Source organism: Bombus fervidus, chromosome 9 (genome assembly GCF_041682495.2).
Source record: "Bombus fervidus isolate BK054 chromosome 9, iyBomFerv1, whole genome shotgun sequence".
In the NCBI taxonomy this organism is placed as follows: domain Eukaryota; kingdom Metazoa; phylum Arthropoda; class Insecta; order Hymenoptera; family Apidae; genus Bombus; species Bombus fervidus.
In genome coordinates this window covers 11,586,727-11,608,566 of record NC_091525.1, presented here as the reverse complement: position 1 = coordinate 11,608,566, position 21,840 = coordinate 11,586,727, and the positions used below count along the sequence as shown (strand labels likewise).

The 21,840-nt window shown below is 40.2% G+C and overlaps 1 protein-coding gene across 6 annotated transcripts in view; it reads right to left on the bottom strand.

Moving 5' to 3' along the window:
* LOC139990619 (putative aminopeptidase W07G4.4) overlaps positions 1-21,840 on the bottom strand; it is a 213,797-nt gene that overhangs the window by 35,031 nt on the left and 156,926 nt on the right. The window contains exons 1-2 of one of the 6 annotated variants that reach the window (XM_072010020.1): positions 20,304-20,501; positions 18,493-18,788 (exon numbers count right to left, since the gene is read on the bottom strand). The exons of 1 other annotated variant lie outside the window; for it this stretch is intronic. The gene's annotated coding sequence lies outside the window, so the exon portion shown is untranslated. Of the gene's footprint in view, positions 1-18,492; positions 18,789-19,607; positions 19,743-20,303; positions 20,502-21,840 lie in introns of those variants that run through there. 4 more of the 6 variants (XM_072010018.1, XM_072010022.1, XM_072010021.1 and 1 more) reach the window with 4 other exon arrangements.

The window sequence follows — 21,840 nt, the reverse complement described above, 5'->3', positions numbered from 1 at the left end:
TTGAAGTACCTTCTTGAGCCATCGTATAAGAATAACAAAAATATGTATATTCTAGAACGTAATCCGAGAAGATTAACTTTTCTTGCGAAAAGCTTTGCACTGATCGGATGTACATATAAAAATTTGATACTCTTACTTAATAACGGCTCTTAGATTGGCGAGTACAGCTTATCGTTAGTAATATCTTGGCATGCTTTGGAAGAACTTTTTGGCATATGAGACAGATAGCGAGCGTCATATTTTTCGAATAGGATTTGCTTGAATTTTAACTTTTGAATGCGTTTGCTTTGAACTTTGCATTGGAAATTTGCAATGAGATTTGCATAGGAAAACTGGGATGGGGATTATATTAAAACTATTGCTTTTAAAAAATCATGCCGAAAATCTATTGACGTAGGGTCCATGAAAATATCTATCAGGAAATACGCTTTTCTGTAACGATTCTCTGAAAATGAATTTTCATTAAAGCGTCATACGAATAATACCGATCAAGCTCGTAAGATCTTCTCGTCTCTCAGACTTGTTTACTTGATTGACGCAGTAGAAGCATACGTATTTAACAGAGATACATTATGTCTTTTGAACAGCGTAGTATTTAATGATAAATTTTCTTGAAAAGGATTAGACTTATCCTTAAGTAAGAACGCATTAGTACCTTGTTACAAAGAAAATTCATCTTCAGAGATATTTCTTTCGAAGTATCGTAGCTTGCAGCTTCGCTAGCAATAAAGTAGATAGAAAATAAAAAGAGAGAGAAATAGAGCACGAGCCAAAAGCTGAGATAAGAATTAGAGTAAGTTGGAAGACTAGAACAATAGAGTGATGTATCCTGGCGGGACCTGTAGCCTGTACTTTGAAACTTCTCGTACAAAATATAGTGGTAACATAGAAAACGCGGGGGAAAAATAAAATTTGCGGACAGCGCTCTCTAAAGTGCCATCTAAGCGAGACGAGGTTTCCCTGTTGAAGCTCCGGTCTCTTCTTCCTTTTTTTTTTTTTTTTTTTCTTTATTCGAAACCTCGCTCTTGACGTCACACTGATGTATCTTTATTTTTACACGAGCACTACACGATGCAGTCCAACGTTTCGGTGTTACGTTTATAATACGCGATAAGAGGCGATGATATATGAACGTGGATCGCACAGACCTCGCTTAAAATGTATATTACTGGCGCGAAGGACTGGGATTGCATACCTATATCCCGTATCTCACAGGATGATGTAAATCGAATCTTAAAGCTAACAGAATCGTCGTGGAACAATAAGAATCGTATTTGCGTGAGAACAACGGTATACGATCTTCTAATAAATGATCACAGTTTGAGACAATTTCGATAATTCAGACTCGAGATATTTATGACACATTCTTGGAGTAAGACGTGAACGAAAGAAAGAAATGCAAATTACGTCGATAAAAATGGATTAGGGTGAGAGTGCGAGAAAGCTTCATTGCACCATGTCGTAATATCGTTCAATGTTTGATATTTAAACACGCGTTCGCGTACTACCATTAATGTGATAAATTGGCCTTAAATCATTTTACGTACACACGAGCGACGATGTTGCGATTAAACGCGAAAGATCTATCGAGAATCACGCAATTATTCTACTATCTTTCGTAAAAAAAGATCTCCTCGTGACTCACGAGAATGTTACGAGCCTCTTGAAACACCCGGGAAAAACAAACGAATGTTATTAACTTATTACCATGTTACTAATAAGACTTTAAGTATGGGCGTAATGCCGATAAGATGAGAAACATCTCTCGCGAAATTACAGTTGGCTTGTTCTTCAACTGATTTGAAGGAACGAGAGAACGAAAAGAAGAGAATGCAAAGTATACTCTGCGCAAAAAATACATATTTGTTTAAACGAGTCTGTTGCGCGTTCATTAAGCACGTCGCTGTACGCAAATACTTTTTCATTAAACATTTCGAGAAACGTTTTGCGTTACGAAAACATGCATCGATGTCTGTAACCGTGACATTGGTAAAAATGCTTAATCTAGAGAGAAAAACATTCGTGAAATATGCCGCATAATTCGTATGTCAGAAGTCGATCGCCCGAATCCCAGCAAACACAGATCTGTCTTAATTAGCAACTTCATTAACGACGATAAGGACATTATTCGATTCAGTGCTCGCATCATCTGCGGCAGATCCAGATCTTGCGTCACTCCCACTATTATCAATCATAGAATTCGAGTTCTCTCTTCAACGTTAATCGAGAGCGAAGAGGGATAAGCAATCTACACCGCGATAAATACCAATCTTTCATTTAACGAGAATATTCGTGTTAAACGATAGCGAAATTTATCCATACCTTTCTTGACCATAGTCGAAATCTTTCTCGAGAGTATCAATTAGAAAGTTTAAAACGTCGCATCGACCTGCGTCGTCTGCATCGAGTGTAATAAACAAGGCACCCGTTACCTTGCTTGACCGGTTAACGAATGATAATGCAAAACGAACGATTTCTATAAAACGAAAAAAAGAAATGAAAAAAAAAAAAAAAATGGTGATGTCATTGCGACTGTTTAGAAGAACGATGAATAGGTGACGAATGTTCGTGCACGATGTTAGCTGCCAGAATGCAGAGTTTATTTTTGTCGATTAGGCAACTGAAATGCAATAATAGGTGTTTCTTTCATAAAGTATTTTTGGCAATGATACTTGACAACGAGCGACGTTTATTTCTCACGAGCATATCATGAGTGTTTATTTCTTTATATGAGCGAATAACAAAGTTTAATCAGCTCGGTACTTGGTAGCGGGCTACATCTCGATATTTGTTACTTATTAATCGACTCGTTATCTCTTTTTTGGGTAATGAAACGCGCGTAATTTACGGGCAAGAAAATATAATAAACTCGTGCAAGAGATTCGATTATATCTCGAAAATTGCCCCTCGTGTTTGCATACATCGTCGCGGATTGCCTAAATACTCGAGGAACAGAAGTAAGAGAATCCTACGCAATCAAAGCGTCATTGAACGTCGATGCGAGGTGAATTTGCAGATTGAAGTTCTGCTCGCGAGCCACTGTAGCTCAAAAGGCATCCTCGTCGATAATTTCATTATATTGTCAAAATCGAGAAATCGTCACGGCTCGATGGTGTCTGCATTTGAGCACGTTTGCCAGCCCACTTCTGGATGAGTTGATCCTCACGGTGCACCACGGTACGTCATTGCGCATTGCTGCGCCATCGTTACACTTGGCCATCCTCCAGATGCATCGGGGACCGATGGCGAGCGCCAAGGGCCAGAAAAGTTCGACTCCTGGTCGATTCTGGAGTCGCGACGTGATTTAAATTTTCGCCGAAGTCGATCGAACTCGTTCCACGAGATTTTAGATCTCCCCAGATTCGTTAGAGTATTCTCTTTGCTGCACTTGCACTCTGATTAACTTTACTCGGTCTGATTAAAGACCGTATAATCCCCTGTGTTCCGTGAAAGATTTTCGCGTTGGTTTCGGCAATCGTTCTTGTCGTGCAACTTTATAAATTATGCGCGACTGCTTTTTCGTTAGTTTTGATGATTAATCTATCCCACTGCAAGGACAATTAATTTATCAGCGTCGAGACCGCTGCGGTCAACTAAATTATTTGTTCAACTGAACACAAGTATGTGGAAGTCACGTTTTGCTGCGTTTTATTTGAGTCGGATCGTTTTATCGATCTCTGCGATTTATTATTAGCTGGACCTGCTAATTATAAATTATAGCGAAAATTCACGAACAACATGGAGTACTTCTATTACAAAAAGTTCACCACACTTCGTTTGTCAATTTCGATCTAACTAACGAGTCACCTGTTAAATTTAATTTAAACTTAAGCTAAATTACCACGTATGCATATCTACATACAGCAAGTCTGTATCGCGGAATGAAATTTAAAATCACGTTTCAAAAAAGTTTCCGTTTGAATTGTTGTATGTCAATATGGATTCAGTTGTTTTTTTTAATCAAAATTTTTTGTTAACTCTAAGCGCAAAATATATATCGGGAGAATTCCATCCAATAGTTTCAACGGTTACATCGGCAAAAATTTTTCGATCGTTTATGGTGACAGAATCGATGCTCTGACATCTGACGCGTGACGACAGTTGCGTCCAATGCGATCATCAATCGGCCAACGATCGTCGCCAGAACTCGACACGTTTTCACATTTGATGAGTCAACACATCGCGAACGGATTCGCTGTTTTTACTCGGATAGTGCGATAATCTAGTGTGCGATCGTGATCACGAATCGCGATGATTAATCGCGTTTTATATCTTTCTCAGAAAATTGCCTTAATGTTTCTCGTATCTTGTATCTATATTCTTATAATAGACTCGACATTTACATTTAGTTAAATTGTTATTTGTTCACAAGCGATCCGAGAGATTTGCACATCTATCACAGACTTTGCGGTAGTTTGTTCGATCCAAGTATCGAATAATTAGAGTCATGAAACCGATAGCGAATCGATGCGTGCAATATGTACACGGAGTCTTCCAGACATCATGGACGATGGCACGTTCCAGTTTGAAAATAATTCTCCAATTGCTAAATTTGCAAATATTTGCCACGAAACAAGCGTTTTTTTGCGTTACTCACGAGGTAAATTTTCGGTTGCACGTTCTTGTTTATCAGAATTTTTCGCCCCACGTGCCAGTTGAACTTTATCTATCATCATTTTTTATCACAAGTCACGTGAAGCTCCACGTTTTAGTAAGATAGCGACATTTACAACGTATGACGTTAATTTTAATTTGCAATTTAAAGTTAACTGATAACTGATTATACTGCTTTCTTACTCAATATCACGTGAATCGAAGCGACTGGTTCTTACATAGAAAATTCTGGAACAACTGGGAAAAAATTGGAAATGCCGTGAATTACTTTTGGCAAGTTTTAGCAAGTTTTAGTAACGCGAAACATCTGCGAAGGGCAGGTAAAGGGAAACGATCCGGAAAACGTGGATGATCTAAATTTTCAAAAGTACTTTTCATCCTACTATCAAGATCGTTCTTAAAGATTCTAAAAAAAGAAAAAAAGGAACATAAACACGATAAGAATGTACATACATTATTAGCAAATTTTGGCGTAATTAAGAAGAATTATGTTCACGTGATGGTTTAAGGGAATTACGTCGGTTTCCCTGACGTTTCAGTTTGAGGAAAGTCGTGATGGAAGGAGAAATGGCCGTCAGTGGAAAGTTCCCGCAGCGCACAAACCAAGCGCATTAGCGGTTTAATATTATGCAAGTTTGACGTATTATGCTAGACTGGTAATCACGGTGTTTAACCGATTTATCCGCCAGCAAACACGCGTTGATTCATGATACCGTCAACAATTAGTTCTCACAGGCAGCAATAAATTTCACGTGTGCTGGCAAACAGACATGGGCTGGTAAACGAAGTCAAATAAAACGCTGCCAGTACTTTCTCTCTCTCTCTCTGTCTATCTTTTCGTTCAAATTCCGCGTCTGCAAACAGTGTCAAAAGTGCAAACTCGCTCATAAAGAAACAGCCTGTTTACCTGGGAATAATAGTCTTTTTCGTAGTTGTAATCGGTTTCGTAACTCTTTGGATCGTATGCATCCTTTTTTCGAGCGTCGCTATATTCGACAGAGAGAGAGAGAGAGAGAGAGAGAGAGAGAGAGAGAGAGAGAGAGAGAGAGAGAGAGAAACAGCTCGATGTTAATCAAACGAGAATCCACGGATGCAAAGTTTCTTTTTCTCCTTGTTACTCGTTTTTCGTTCGTGGCCAAAAGTAGATTTATTTGAAAGCAGCGGCGCGTCGCGTCGTTTCACCGGTTCGTTTGAAATCCCCTTACCGTTTGCCGCTTCAAAGCGAAGTGGTACTGTCGTCAAACTTCTTCGAATGCGATTTTCTTTAAACCACCGGTTCTCATGTAACGGTAGTGGTACGCTCGTAGTCCTTATCCTTTCGATGGTTGAAAGGTACTAATTTCATTAGAAGGACTTCCCTACTATTAAAGAGACACGAAAACTTGTCTCTTCCTAATATCTCGCGCAGTTCATCCAATTCTTCTTCCTTCTTTTTTCTTTTTTTTTTTCTTTTTAGCATCTCGTCACTGCTTATCTCTGTACGGATAGACAATATGCACATTTTCAATCCTTGAAAGAAAAACAATTCGTGGATTCGTACGATTTATCATTTGACGAATACTGTAAACAGTGATCTATCAGTGAACAACGACAAGCGTTACGTGAACGTTTCAACCGGAAAATAATGAACGATTAATAGATGCATAAAACCAATTATTGCAGTAACTTATTGCAGTCGAGCCTCTTTGAAAAACAATGACGGTTCAGAAAAAACCAAGGCTCGGTTAAGACTGCGTCTTTACTCGGCGACATTCTATTATACATTTTGACATTATCTCGAGATGAAGAAGCAATTAATGAATATGAAATGCGCGAAAGGAGAAAGCTCAGCTCCCAAGTACCGCTCGCATCATTTAGCGACAGATTTTGAGATGACCGCGCGTAAGAATAGTTCGTAGTTAATAAAGTAATAAAACTCGGTTTATGGAAAGATGGGAAAGGTATGCTAATTCCAAAAACTACGCATCGTTCGATTTTTCCTGGTTATAAACTATCGTCGATCATTCAATGGCGATTATTTCTAAAGACCTGATAGTTTTATGATTCTATTGTTACGCTACGACACAAATCGTTGTCGCGTATTGTCAGGATTTCCGTTAGAAATTCGCTGATGCAGCTGCTGCGTGTCGTTTACTGGATCGAGTTCTCAAAGTAGATGCACCATTAGTAATCGGTTGCAGAGCCAACGAGTAGTTGGAGGTAAGTTGCAAACGCGTCGACGTATACACGCTCGTACGTAGGGATTCCGTGGAAGTTACCGGTGATCTAATCATCGGCGCCCGTCGTATCAGGAGCCATTAAATCTCTCTACCACTCAAGCCGCTGAGTTATGTTAATTGCACGTTCGATCATAGAGAAAGCGGAAGGCGAGATAGAATTTTGAACTTAAAAAGAATAGTTATGGTTATGACGAGATTCAGATATTTACACAAATTTGTATCTTTAAATGCAAATAAAAAAATTGAAATCTAGGCAAAGATTTCTTTCACGTGTTAAATATCATAAAGAGTCTAGTTTGGATATTCGATATTTCTTTGGTTTCGTTACTTTAGCTAAAATGTATGATTTTTAATATAACGTGCAATTTTATACTCTGAAATTTCCATAAATGCATAAAAATTTGCTGTCTAATTGTAATAAAAGAACATCGGAAGAAAAGATATGTCGAAGGAACCTTGTATTTTTTACCTACTATCCGTAATATCATAATAATAAGGAACATCGACTAGCTGACAATGATTGAGAGGAAGAAGAAAAACAAGAAGGTAAAAAATTGTTACGAGCATGATTATGCGCAATTTTCGTAAAATTTGCGCCAGAAGAGCTATTGCTCGTTATTGCACGCGAGGAGATACGAGAAGATAGACAAAGGAGGTCGACGGATGTTCGACGCGCGTTACCGTGATTTTCTCAGCGATCTGCAAGATCTTCCGCAAAGGGCATTTTTCTGCATTATAGTTATTTCGGGAGTAAATTGTCCGGATTGATAAAAATGGGCCGCGGTTTGTACACGGCGAGTACTCTCGCGTTGGCGCCAAGAGTCAGCAACCGCAAAAGAATATAAAGAACCGAGGCGAAACTGGACGATGATATACGCGTTCCCGTGGCTAACGACGATTCTCTCTGATTTATGTTCGTTTTGCAACCTGGCTTGAGATGACGAATCCGTATCGTTAACGAGAGCTTGCCCGTTTCTTCCTTCTCAAGTATGGTCTACGGAATAGAAGTTTCAAACAAAGCCATTTCTGTTTATATAGTACGTTAGATGGCCTACTCTCGCTGATAAAAGATAAATTTATGGCGTTTGGTTAGGAATAAAGAAGATTTAGAGGCGAAGGTGTCTACATGCGTATTTCACGGCCAATTTTTCCACGACTTTTCCTTCATCGCATTTCCATTCGATACTTCTTTCTTGCTATCTCAAACAACGATTATACCTGTGCAACGTAAGAAGAATAATGTGCATTGCATAACTTTGCCTTGAACGAAAGAAATATGTATTGAACTCCAGATGCGAAACTTTCCGGAGATGATATAACTCACACCTGTCTACGAACCATTCAAACATATTCTCGATTTTTCCTTTTTATAGGCTTGTTAGTCAGTGAGGAACAATGGCCGTTTAATTATCATCCGAAATAGAAGATTCTAGAGTCTCGAGACAGGCGATCGACGAGTTTCGATCTCTCCTCCACGGTTCTAAATTGAACGGACCTTCGTCTATTTGAAATCCCCTGGCCGAAAGTTTCGAAGCTTTCGTTTAATGTGCTAATTCCGGCCGGGTTTGTTTGGATGGCTCGAGTCTTTAAGGCGGTCGGTTCATCTGCATTTCAGATACCACGGAACACCTGAACGAATATTAAACTCGACCACTTCGTTTTACATTACCAGTCGTGCAATATTCTTATATAGACATTAGCATTAACCGATATTACCTGTGTGATTCTTTATTACACTTCGATATTCTTTTTTGCCGGAGAAGAGAAATGGAAAATAGTTGGAATAGCAAGATCTTATAAAAGAGATCGAAGTCAAATGACGCGTTCCGTTGAAGAATGCAATCTCGACTTTTCTCCGTCGCTTCACATAACGATTACATGGTAATGGCGCGTTCACGAGCCATCTACCGAAACCCACCTGCTAACTCCATCAAAGGATCAAAAATCGGTCAAGGAAAGAAATCTCTTCGATTTCGTTTCTTCCATTTATAAATACTTTGTTCAAACTGCGGTAAAACCCTTGCGTCTGCGATTCTATCCATATCGCGGACTTACCAAATTAAATAGAAAATTTATCTGTTTCATCCATGTTTCTTTACAAACGAATATCCACAACGACCGAATAAATCTAAATAGCAAATACGATAGAACCTTTGCTCGAACGATTACCAGTATTTTTATACGATAAAAATAAACCAGTTGATTCACCATTAGCCTGGATAACGTGCGCGCGCGACGTTTAAAACGTTTCAGCTTGGGAAGGAGATAAGACCGACCGTGGTTTCAGAGCCACGACAGTACTCTTTCCGTCTTTGAAAAGGAACGTTCAACGAAGGATATCACGTGAGCATGGAACTCACGAACTCCATCCGGCCGAATCGAAAAGCGCCGTTGCACGCGGCATTAACTTCAAAATTAGCGAGTTCCTCGTGAAATAGCCGGCCCCGCTACCAGATCTAATCAACCTCGGCCTGAGAAGCCCGGTGTGCCACGCTATAATTTGCGGAGAAGCGTGAAATAAGTCGCGGCCGAGTCGTTATCGTCGACGAATCGAACGGCACCGCTTCGAATTTGCCGCGGTGCTCCTCGAAATTCCGCCGAATCCCGTTACATTTTCTTGGAGACGGTCGATTGGTTATTGCGGTCCCTGTTTTCCGTGAAATTAAGCCCTTTGTACTTTTGTTCGCTCGGCTTTAGAAACCTGATTCATTTTCGATGGAAGTAGTTACGGTTTCTAGCTCAGACAAATATCCTCAAATTTTTATATTCCAAGCAGCAGAGAGTGATAATAGAGAAATTAATTTACAAGACAAATTCGATAAACGTACCTACGACCCTCGGAATTTTTTCATTCTCAAATATTTGTTCTATCCTGCGCGAACTAAAGATGCGATAAAAAATCCAAATTATTTTTTCAATACTTCCTTTATCTTTATGTTCTAATCTGGTGCATTTCGATCGCAGTTTCTTCCGTTTGTAAGATCTTATAAAAGTGATTTTATGTCCTTGAGCGAGCAATATCTCTGGCTCTGGCTATAGTGAGAACCAACCACGGATATTGGACGCGAAAAGAAGCCTGATCGAACGCAAAGGGGGAGCAAAAACTGGGAAATTACATCAATTGAATTGCCGGGCGGAACACGTTTAAATGGAACAGTGTGACAGATATTGTTGGCAGGGTTACAAATTCCAGCTACGGGGTCAGAATTAATCAAATCTGTTCTGCAAAGTCGAGCAAGGAGGAAATGTTAAAACGTTCGAACCAATTAACTACGAACACGTGACCGTTGCTCAATATTCCCCTGTACGGTTTAATCTTTCGGAGATTAGACTTCCGAATTAACGAACACGTACGTCGAAAAGTTCCAGACAGGCACAGAGATATACCGAATTAAATCTGGGAGGAGAGAAGAAAAAGGTGAAACTTCGCTTTCAAACTATCTCTCGATTCACCTTTCGAATTGCTCTTTGAAAGTTCGATCGTGTAATTACCTCGTCGCAACTTGTAAGTCGCCATCTAATTAATGAATGAAACAAGCGTTAGCAAAGCCAGCCGGCGTCAACGCAGTAGCAACTGCTTCGAAGTTTCCTGAAGCTGACACGTTATCGCGTAAGTTTACCCGAATAACATACCGCAAACCGAAGTCACGTCGTGATAGTCGCAGGATTGATAAAACCATCAATTTGGTTCGCGATGACACCCTTAATCATATCCACGTTCGAGACTTTCTCCATTCCGTTATCGATGCTGCCTCTCTACAGGTCCATGATATTATGGGAATAAAAATATTCTTTCTTTGCGAGATACGTAATCTAACATGTTGCTTTTCATCGTTGCTGTCGCTCTTACAAAACTCGCTGGACACAGCTGTAAAATAGACGCTTTTAGAGAAGTTAAACCTTGTTACCGCCGCTCGTCAGCAGCCATTCAACAGCTGACGCCTCGTTTCTTCTTCTTTTTTGCGTCGTGTTTTCGTTGCTCGTATAAGAATCTCTTCCGTGTCATGAAACGACTTCCGATCGATGGTAAAACAAGCCAGTGATTCTCGGTGCTTAATGCCAGTCCAGACGCTTGATTGTATCGGAGATCCCTAAAACTTGTTTAGTATCGTCTCTGGGGTGAGCTTATTGAAGCTTCTCTTGTCCTTTATCTTTCGCGATGGAAAGAGGTCTGTGAAGATGCTTCGAAGAATCAGACGTTCTTAATTATTTTCTGGTAAAAGCAGCATCGGGAGAATTAACCATTCGTATCGAGGAAAAATTATTCGATACGATCGTGCACCTATTCCAGCACTCTTTCGCAATAATACGTTTTAATGCCGAATATTACGTTTCGAAAAGAAAAAGATTATAATTATTTCCAAACCTTTTTATTCATACACGTTAGCATTGTTCCCTTTTCCATTTTAGATCGGTAAAATTAAATAAGAAATTGTACCTTGTCACGTCACCGGTGAAATAATATAAATTGCAATATTTCAAAACGAGGATTCCCAAAGATTTTAAGAGAAATAGCACCTATTTTCTCAACTCTAAGCACAAGTTATCCAGCTGACTAATTATTTCCAGCGTTACATTTACTCTTTGGTTGCAACAATATCGTATAATTCATCACTGTCTGTCAGATACGGAATATTCTTCGAAAAGCTGGAAATATTTGACACGGACTGAAATCAAATAGAATCTTCGTACGAAAGAATTCAAGGGAAGACCAGGTGCGAAACTAATCACGTTGCAATCACGCGAGCGGAAAAAAAAACAAAAGAGACGACAGCGGGAGTTGCTAGGATTGCGCAACGCGCACGATCAAATGCGCTCGTCTCGTGCTGGCGTTAACCGTGTAATTGCACTTTTGTCTGGGTACAAGGTTATCGTTGTTCCTTCGTTTCACGATTTCACATCGATCGAACAACCCCCTCTTACTAGCTTGTTTCACTTCTTCAACCATTGAAACGAATTAAATGTATAGGTGCAGCACGAGAAGAAGAAGAGAAATGTTCTTCCTGTAATAAATAAATAGCAAGCGCGATATTCACGTCATCTTCTGTTCTCGTTGATGAATCGTCGTACTGGGGAGCAGGCAATTTCGCTTTCAACAAAACTGCGGTAGACGTGACGTTTGTCTTGAAATGGAGGCTAGGTGTCTGTCGTAGAGGGTTAGGTAGAACTGTGTGCAGAATATGAATGACCCGAGCAGACTAATTAGAATAAGGTGGTATTGACTAGCAACCACGCGCGCGTACAGTTTGTGGTGAGTTACGATACGGGCTGTAGAACTTGGGAAATTGTGGTGTGCGTGGAACAGTGGTAACTGTAGAACTATGTAAAATATTGTTGCATACGTAGATATAATAGACTGTTAGATTATTGCGAACAAATAGCATAGTAGATAAGTAGTTTTCGAATTACCGATACTTAGAGGTAATAGGATAAGAGTTGTAGCTAGTTTGATTCACGAGAAAGTTAGGTAAATCGGATAAGGAAATCTACAAAAGCACGATGTGAAAAGCAGAAAAGCTTTCTGTTCTTGAACAATAGATGCTCCGTTTGCGATGATAGATGTACTATTCTGTGTTCCAATTGTAGAACTTTTCACCCGTAGACTGTTTGACGATTAATTTTTAATTTGTAGAGACGTCGCTGACTAATTTTCGATTCGCGGTAATTTCGTATGTATTATTCCACGTTCTAACTGTATAACTTTACATTTCTAGAATGTTTCGTGATTAATTTTTCATTTGTAGTATCTACAGTGATCAACAAGAACGTAGACGATCGACCACTCAAACGAATTTACGATGTCTCCACTTTAAATAAATTGAGATATCCGGTCAAGACTCGAAAGACCTGGACAACGTAGGTAGATTTTGGGGATCCAATTACGGCGAGGCGATATTTTCAGAGAAATTGGGAATGCTGGCGCAATTAGCAGATGAGAGGTGCACGGACGTGGAATTCAGGTGTCCACACACGATATGCTTTCTAAAATCGAGGAAAATACGGTGTTTGTCTTGCAGTGTTTGTGTTCCGAAGGTAATTTCAAGTGCTTGGCGTGTGAGGAAACGTGGAAACACGGTGAACATGGATAACTCTAGGTGACCAAGTGGAACGTGATAAGGACAGTGAAAATTTTGGAGTAAATTACAACGGAGAAACTTAGAATTCAGATGGTCCGCGACACAAGGAGAATCTTTCGACGACTGTTTCATTAATTAACGTGTACATAGTTTTGCTAGTTGGATCGTCGATAAATAACACGTAAACGAAGTTAAACGTTCGATGAGAGAAGAAATGTGACTCGATTCGATGGCGTAAACGTTTCAAGACTTTTAACCGAAGAATTAAATTTGAAACTAGTCAGATATGAAAAACAAAAGATTCGTTTTACAAGACGAGCGTACACTTTGCCCTCTGGAATTTGTTTTTTGTTCAACTTAATTAAACTTCTTAATGGTATTCTAAGTCCGTTGATATCTGAAACTTTCATTTAATTTACGTCCATTCTTGTTTGCGCGATTAAACGTCTTCACTCGACAACCAGAAAGACGAGGGTTCCATGAGATACGTTTCTCGGATCATGTTCTATCCCGCTTATCAGCAAGCAGATAGAGGTTTCGCGATGAAAAGAGGTCACTTCAAGCGATTTCATGCATATTTAGGTCTATCTTCTACTCAATCCCCTTTTAGGTATATATTCTACAATACGAACCTATAAAAAAACATCGCGCTCATTCATCATTCGATCCGACGATAATTTTAACTGACCGTATTTCCGTTTGCGTAACCAACTATCTATCATTATGACTATGTGCTCCTCGAATCGCGACTGTTGGCAGTAGAAAACAACAAAAGAATCATCGGTTATTCGTCGACGCGACTATTTATACCATTGCTGCATTGTCTGAATTTTGAATCGATTCTCCGGTGGAATATGTAATCGTAAAAAACAGCAAATTACACGAAAAGACATACGAAATATCTTTAATCTTTTTCATTCAAACGGAGTTTAATTCTTCGTTCGTTAACTCGGTGATTAAATTCAAGATTTCGGATAACACTAATTATATATTAATTTTAATCCAAGGTACATGTTCCGTGAATTTCTTTCGAGATTCTTGTTGTCATTCTCATAATCGATGTTTGATTTCTTTCGAAATTCGATATCCAAAGAATTTACACGAATCGATCACATAAGAATGTTGTTGTAAAAAAAGAAGATATTTTTTGATTTTATAACCTGAATACGTTTGTAGGAGAACTGAATGAATCGTACCAGCGCAGCTGGCTTTCCGAATGCGGGAAATTGAAACAATCGTTTAATTTCGTCTTGATAACATCGACATCGAATAACCAGGCATATTCTACACCATAACGTTGACTGTGCGGCCAGACCGCTTCGTAAAAATAAATTTTATAATAATTGCAATTTATTCCTTTTTATTCGATCTATTTTACTTGTTTGCTTTCAATTTCACTTTACATACATATTTACCCAACAAGTTTAGTCTGGAAACATTTCCGAAACGAATCAAACGTATGATACATTCGCTCACAAAACAAGAGAATCGATTCGAGTAGTCGGTCGAACGGGAACAACACGAAGAAAGAATTTAACAGTTTCCGTAATTTCCTTTGCCCGCCACGTGAACGAAGAGATTCATGAGTCACGGCACGTACACTCGACTTGCGATTTCGATATCCCGTTACAAGTGCAAATATTTGTCTGTAAACGCTTCCCGCTGGCTGGCCGTTGCTGTTTCTGCTTTGTGCTCGCTACATTTCAAACGCGAGATTTGTCGACCCGTTGACCCTCCAGACCAGTCAAGAATCCATTTGTTGTCGGATATATCTACTATAAAAAAGAAGTGGTGCGACAAACTTTACGTTTTTCGACAAATCTGTCAAAGCGAGATCACTTTATCCTCGTAAATTTAAAAGGTCTTTACGTTCGCAACTTCGTGAACAGTTTTTAAACTGACAACGAGAATTAATAAATTCTGCAATTATTTCGAGAATACAAGTGCCCCCAGGAGAAAAGTGGCGAAACATCGTCGCGATAAAAGTGTTTTCGTAACTCTCTCGTTAAATGTCAGTATACAAGTTTCGTTAAACGTCGCCGGTGTTCTAAGCGACGAACAATTGCATTTTTTTTTTAATAAACAACCGTCCGGCAGTCACCTCGAAGGCAGTGGTCCGGTTGGAAAACTTGACGCGGCGCATGTTCTTTTCAAACGGGGGCAAGAAACGAACCGGACTTTTTACGTCGTGTTCCAATTAAGGAGCTAAGTAATGCTCCGGCTACGACGAGACTTTGTAAGAAGTACGGGAACGCGACTTAGCGCGAATTAAGTGAGTGTGACACGCGGACCTGCCAACCTGCAACGATTAATCACCAACATCGTGAAAGAGGCGAGTGGAAACCGGGACAAAGGAATTCGTTTCTTTCATAAAGATTCGAGAAAGCTTGGGGAGAAATTACCAGACGATCGAAGGGAGTTCGTGCGACTTCCTGCCCCTGAATCGCCATCTTTGCGAACCTGTTTCGTGAAAATTAATTATGCGAGAGCAGACACGCGAGAGGATAAAAAATAAGCTGAAAGTCATCGTGGTGTAAGCGATGAATTTAAAAATTTGGATTATATAGTAATATTTAAAAGCGTTCTTCTATCAAGTATCGTAAAAGTTTCATTTTTATAGAAGACGAAAGAATGCACAGAGTATGCATGTAATATGCAAAGGTATAAAATTCATCAAAATATATTGCTCATTAAAAAAGCAATTTTCAATCTAACTTTCATTCTTTTAAATTATCTTCAAAAAGCTACGAATTTGCATAAATATCTGCAGTCTACTGATAAAGCTGTCCTGTGTGCGTGCGTGTGTGTATTAACGAACACCGTAGAATACAATACAAGAAATTCTTCGTGAACTTCCTTTCTTCTACTTCTAATACACGATTCAATGAAAAAGTAAATATCGTACAATTTGACGAGGAAGCGTAAAAATTGTCTACAACGAGACGAAATTCGCGCGGAAAAGGGAAAACATGGAGGAGATAAGAAAATCGTTTGGCATAATACGTTTTAGCTGCGACGCCGCGATGCGATTGCGGCGAATTTTATAACGTAGCGGAAATTTTTATAATGCAAATCCGGACCACGTAGGTCGTTGGAAGAGTCTTCGTTTCTCGCCGAAAAAGAAACAGAAAAGGGTGAAGAAGGAGGGCGAGGCTGTGAACGACGGCCGCGCATTAGGGACTTTCTGATGGCGTCAGATGCTCGTTGCCTCTCGTTTTTATAGGCGATTATCGCGGAAGTTTTGGGGGAGGGCGCGCCTTTTGCTCAGTCGCCGTGCTGGAACCGAACTTGCCGGAACCTCGTGGGAAAAAAGCTGCTTCAGATAGTACGGGTATTAAAGAGACTGTGTTTCTTTCGAACTAAATCCTAACGAGAAATCTTTGGGGATCTCGAATTCGTCTAATCTTTGCGAACACGGGTCCCGATAAAAATCCATCAAGACGCAGGAGTAAATTACGAACTGAAAAATAAAGTTTATAACGAAGAAATCTAAATGGGAAAATATCCAATGAACGTTCAGGAACAAGATGTGCAAATATACCGGCGATTAAAAAATAAAACTAGTATCAAAGAAATTCAAATGAAAGCTCCATGAAAATTCTATCTGGTGCGAGGAGGAAAATGAGATTTATTCATATGTTCTACAAAAAGTTATTCGAAGCTTCAAAAATGTATCGCTATGAATTGACAGAACTTTGAGAAACGGGAAAAAATGTTAAAGGACCAAGAATTGATAATTTTGACTACCGTGCGTTACTTTTATCTGATACGAGAACCGAAATATAAACAAAATGCATCACTCGCTTCGAATAAGCTGCAAATAGAAATAATCTATAACAACCACGTTGATAGTGCTCAAAATCAACAACAGCCGGCAGAAATCAGCCAACGTTCAAACATCATTGTGATAGTCGTTCACGATGATCTCGATCGAGCTTCTTTCGATAGTCATAAACTGCTCATCGCGTTTTGGCAAGAACGACGAGCCCGATTCTTCCCATGGGACCAACAAATGGGATCTCGACAGCGAGAAGTTGGTTTCCTTGAAAACCTGTTCCTACGATAGAAGTTGAATGCATCTTCGAAGAGCAATAGACAAGCGAGGGCAAGGCGAAGGCTCGTGCAAACCGCTATATCGATGACTATTTTTACACTCGACGTGCAGGTCCGCTTGGCGACGATCTTGAACCTCGATTTTTCGCCACGTCGATCTCCTACAACATCTTTTACGCGGTATTTTGTTTCACGATGACATTTTCACTCTTAGAAGAATTTTCTTTTCGTGGAGTTTTCATATAGCAACTGTTTAATTTGTTACTACGTCATATCGAAGAACGTTCCTGTGTTTGCATAGTCGATCAAGTCATTCGATTTGAATGCCATTGAAAATATGTAAAGTTGGTTAAATCAGCGAACGCAATATAAAATTAGGATATAAGATATATCACACGGCAATGCATACGGAGTAAGGGATACGAGCTGTAATAAACGTAAGAGGAGAAAGCACGAATTATCATCATCTGTAATACTTTAGTAACTAGTAAACTTAACTATTAGAGTTCTGTCTCAATTTTACTGAAATATAAAACTAAATTTAATCTAATTTAATAAAACGTCATTATATTAAATCGAGAATATTCGCGTGAAACTTCACTTTGTTCCGGGAATTTCTATCCGTATGATTCTTAGGAAAATCCGAACTTATAGTAAGGAGTAAACTTTCCCGATGAGAGTAGTTACTCGTGGCGTTAAATATATTCCTTTAGTAACACGGGTCACGTCGTTGAAATTGAAATGAATGGCGAACGGCTCTAAAACTTATATTTTGCCCTTTCTGCATACTGTGTTTCCTCGATCTAAATATAAACGTGGCTCGACAGGGATGAGAACGAAAGCTTGGCGAGAACGAAAGCTCCGCGAAAACGAAAGATTCGAGGAACTGTAAAACGAAGGTGGCTCTTCCATGGGATATGCATTCTTTGTGGAACGATCTCGTAATAGAAAATCACGCGATTGGAATAATCGGCGTGGCCTCAAATTGATGCGTTCTCCGCTAGCTAATGGCTAATATCCGAGCGTTTCCTCCCGGAATTCGTGTCTACCAATCGAACGAATCTGCGAGTATAATGAGATCCGTGGGTTCGTTCGTTTCGTGTCGAGAAGACGATTCAACAGAGGATTGCGCACGTTTGAAAATGGTTGATCTAATACGGAAGAATTTTAAGCAAAGCGGATAATTGCTTGATTATTTAGAAAAAAAGATTGCAAGCTTGAAGGAGAATTGAATACGATTACAGGTGTATCGAATAAGGTGATAATGAGATTTGTTAAAAGATTAAATAGCACGATTCTTTAATTACAAAAGAAAAGAGATAGAAACGTGTCGATGTTTGGAAAGCAAAATGTTTTGAATAAAAGAATTGAAAAGTTTCTCAAAGAATGTTAAGGGCAAATAAAGTAACAGTGCGTGACTTGGGCGAGTAAAATTTGTACAATATGAGAATTCAGAGGGCAATTCTCAATGAATTAACGCTTGTTCCTTAGAGGTTTTAAAAAATATCTTATAAGAAACGGAGACTCACCTCTCACGTCCTTTTATTACAAGTTCTTCGATGTTTCCTCGCGCTGGCTCTCATTCCCGAGGAGGTTCAGCATCGATTCAACTCGGAGGCTCTCACGAAGTCGCTGGGAACTTTACGACACAACGTCCTTCGGCGGTCGCCAGGCTCCTACACCGAAACAGAAAGAAAACCGACTCCGTGACGCGTCCGATCGATCGTTCGTATCAATTCGCTGCACCAAAGCAACTTTAATTCTCCATCCAACTGGTATCAATTCACACGAATCTTCTTCTCCAATCGTCTACACAAATCATCCTCTAAAAGACAAGAAAATATGTTCAACGATGTCCGAACGAGCGACACAACGCGAATGGCTTCGTGTTGTGGCGCAAACTGCGACCTTCGCGAACTTGGACTTTCTTCTAGAAACATTTTGGCGGCACAGAGCTGATTGCATCAGCCTAGCTTCGAATTCTGCTTGCATGCGGACGCGCAAGGAGAACGTAGAAAGCGTAGAAAACGAGAGAAACGAAGGAGAGACGTGTAGAGAGCGATGAACGAGTGGCGAACTAAAACGAAACAAATAGACGAGAGGGGATTGGGCGGCCGTTCTGAAATAGAAGAAGAAGGCGAAACTGGACTCGTTCCTGTTAATTCACTTAAACAGATGCGCTCGACTAGTTCGTTAGCTCGATCGAACCGCGTCGCGACAAGCTAGCGCGCTGTCTCTGCGAGTTGGTCGACGTCGTCCCCGTCGGAAATATGAAGCACTATTTATCGGGTGACGCGTTTAGTTTCGGCCGTTGGCTATTTTCAAAGGTAACAAACGGTGTCTTTAGAATCGAAGTTAGACACCGTTATGCGATGGCAATCCTGTTCCTTGGAAAATCGGTTTGCTTTTCGATAAACAACGAGACGAGTCGTAGAAACGTTGAGTTCGCTCTTCGACTCGCACGAACTACGTTTTCAATCGTCGTCAACCAATTTCCATTAAACTAATGGGATCGCCGTTTCCGGTGCTTTTCCAATGGCAAGAAACGAACGAAGTTCAGCCATACTTCTTGATTCTGGGAGGTGTCGGAGCACTTGACATGGTCGATCTTTTCGAGAACATTCTGTCTGCGTAAGCTCCTTACCTAGTTTTACACTCGCGAAGGTACGCGTTTCATTCTAAAGACTGTTGAAGTCGACTGTTCTTTTTCTTTTTTAGCTTTCGATCATCCGTGAAATTCAGTGGTTAAATAGGAACGTTCTGTTGATATTAATCATCCGGTTTGCAGAATAGACTCGGCCAAAACTAGCGGAACGACATGGAAGGGTTTGTTACCAATAGAGTAATTTATGAAGCCGCCGCGCCCCCGATAAGCCGCTTTATCTACGCGAAGACCGTGTCGTCAATGGTCTCGAAGCGGCTTCCCGCCTGCCAGAAACTGCTGTGATTTTATCGAATCGCCAACCAGCTATCTCAAAGTTTGAGAATAGTGCGCTGTTCTAACCGCTGGCACGCGAATTTACGAGCTGCCGAAATGTTAAACGCGCCCGAGTCGTGTGTTTTCGCAGCTGCATCTAAAATGGTTGTGCAAACCAATCGGGAAACACGGAAGTTGATCCGAAAATGCAGATTCAGTTCTTACACCTGGATTTTCTTCTTTCTCGTTATCATGTACTGACAATAGCTCTGATTTTCTACAAACACTCTGTTCCTTGTACCAAATATACTCGAGTTCATCGTTACTTATTCGATGAAACGCCAAAAAAAAAAAAAGAAATAAAAAAATAAAGATATTTGAACGCAGATCATCTTTTTACCTAAAATAACAAGTGTTACATACCTAGGAAATCGCGAACGTATCCTATCAGTGAAAACTTAACGCGAACCGAATGGTAACAGATCGAAACGGAAATGCGCGAATGGCGGTCGATCGATAAACGTTGCGGCAGATCGTCTCCCCGGGTGTCGGGACGATGATTCGAACTGATAGTTGCAAAGACGTGCGCCGTGGTCAGTCGTCGACGTAATACTGGGAAGCCGAGAGAGTTCGGTTGGTATATTTAAAAAGCAGAAACGTAGAGTGGCGTTCGCGGCCGAACGACTGACAAGCTGGCATACGGCGCCATACTGTTGGCACCAGCCGCTTTAAGCACATGCTCCTGGTCTGAGTATTGTTTCTTTCACCAAGAGAAGTTAAAAATAAAGGAGACGCTCTCTCGCGTTAGCCACTCTGTGTATTTTCTTTTGTTTTCTCTATCCGTGGGTCGGCTTTTTCATTTTTTGGTGAACGCTGTTGTGGAAACCGCGACAACCTTCGTACGCTACTAATTAATATCTTTGTTTGATAATTATCAGATAATTTCTGAAAATATATTTGAGATGCGTAGATACGATTAATCACGATCGTCGTTGGAATTGCGAAGAGCAAAGAGTGATCGAAGATTGGGAACTAAGATGCCGAGAGGAATATGGGACCAGATTTGTGCCACGCTCGATCAATAATAACGCTAAATTACGTAACAATAGATTACATATAGGCGTATACAAAACGAGACCAGCGAGATCGTGTGTCTAACGCCGGACATACGAGTATGTAACTCTCGTGACACGCGGATGACCACATTGACTAAAGTTAGAAGCGCGAAGTTAAAAGGAGTAACCAGAAGAACACGAGATGCGAGTGATATCACGATTCCTCTTCCTTCTCTCGTCGATCAGCCGCTCGTTCCTCGCTCTCCCACGTGGAAATCGAGAACGAAAACGATAATGGTAAGAATATAATGCGCGACAATGGAGTGGATACACTTGCACAAGGCAAAACCAATAATATCACGTGCCCGCTACTATATAATGTCGCTTCGTGTTCGTGATACACGATCCATGATATATATTTGAATTAATAAATATACAAAGTACGAGAAATACGGATGTTTCCGCGAATTTTAAGAGAACTTTCAACACTGTGAGAAAGTTTCGACGAATCGCACAACGACAAAGTTTCCGAGGGCAAACTGCAAAGTAGCACGATCCATCCTGCATCCACGATCCGTGTGTACGCATTGTTAACACAGATTTCATCTCCGGTACAGCTAACAATATACATGGCGAATAGCAACAATTTAACACGGAACAGCTAACGGACAAAACATGTTACGAATTACAACTATAATATATGTACATAAGCCCTGGAAACCGTTACGGACTCGCGTGTACGAATCGAGGAATATAAATCGAAGCTCAAAGGATTAATCGGTATTGTTCTTGGCTCTGGCGTAATATTTCTGGAGAGAGAGAGAGAGAGGGAGAGAAGAGGGAGGAAGGAATAATAGCATGATCGAGAACCAAAGTAGATGATGCTCGTAATGAATTGCGGCTAT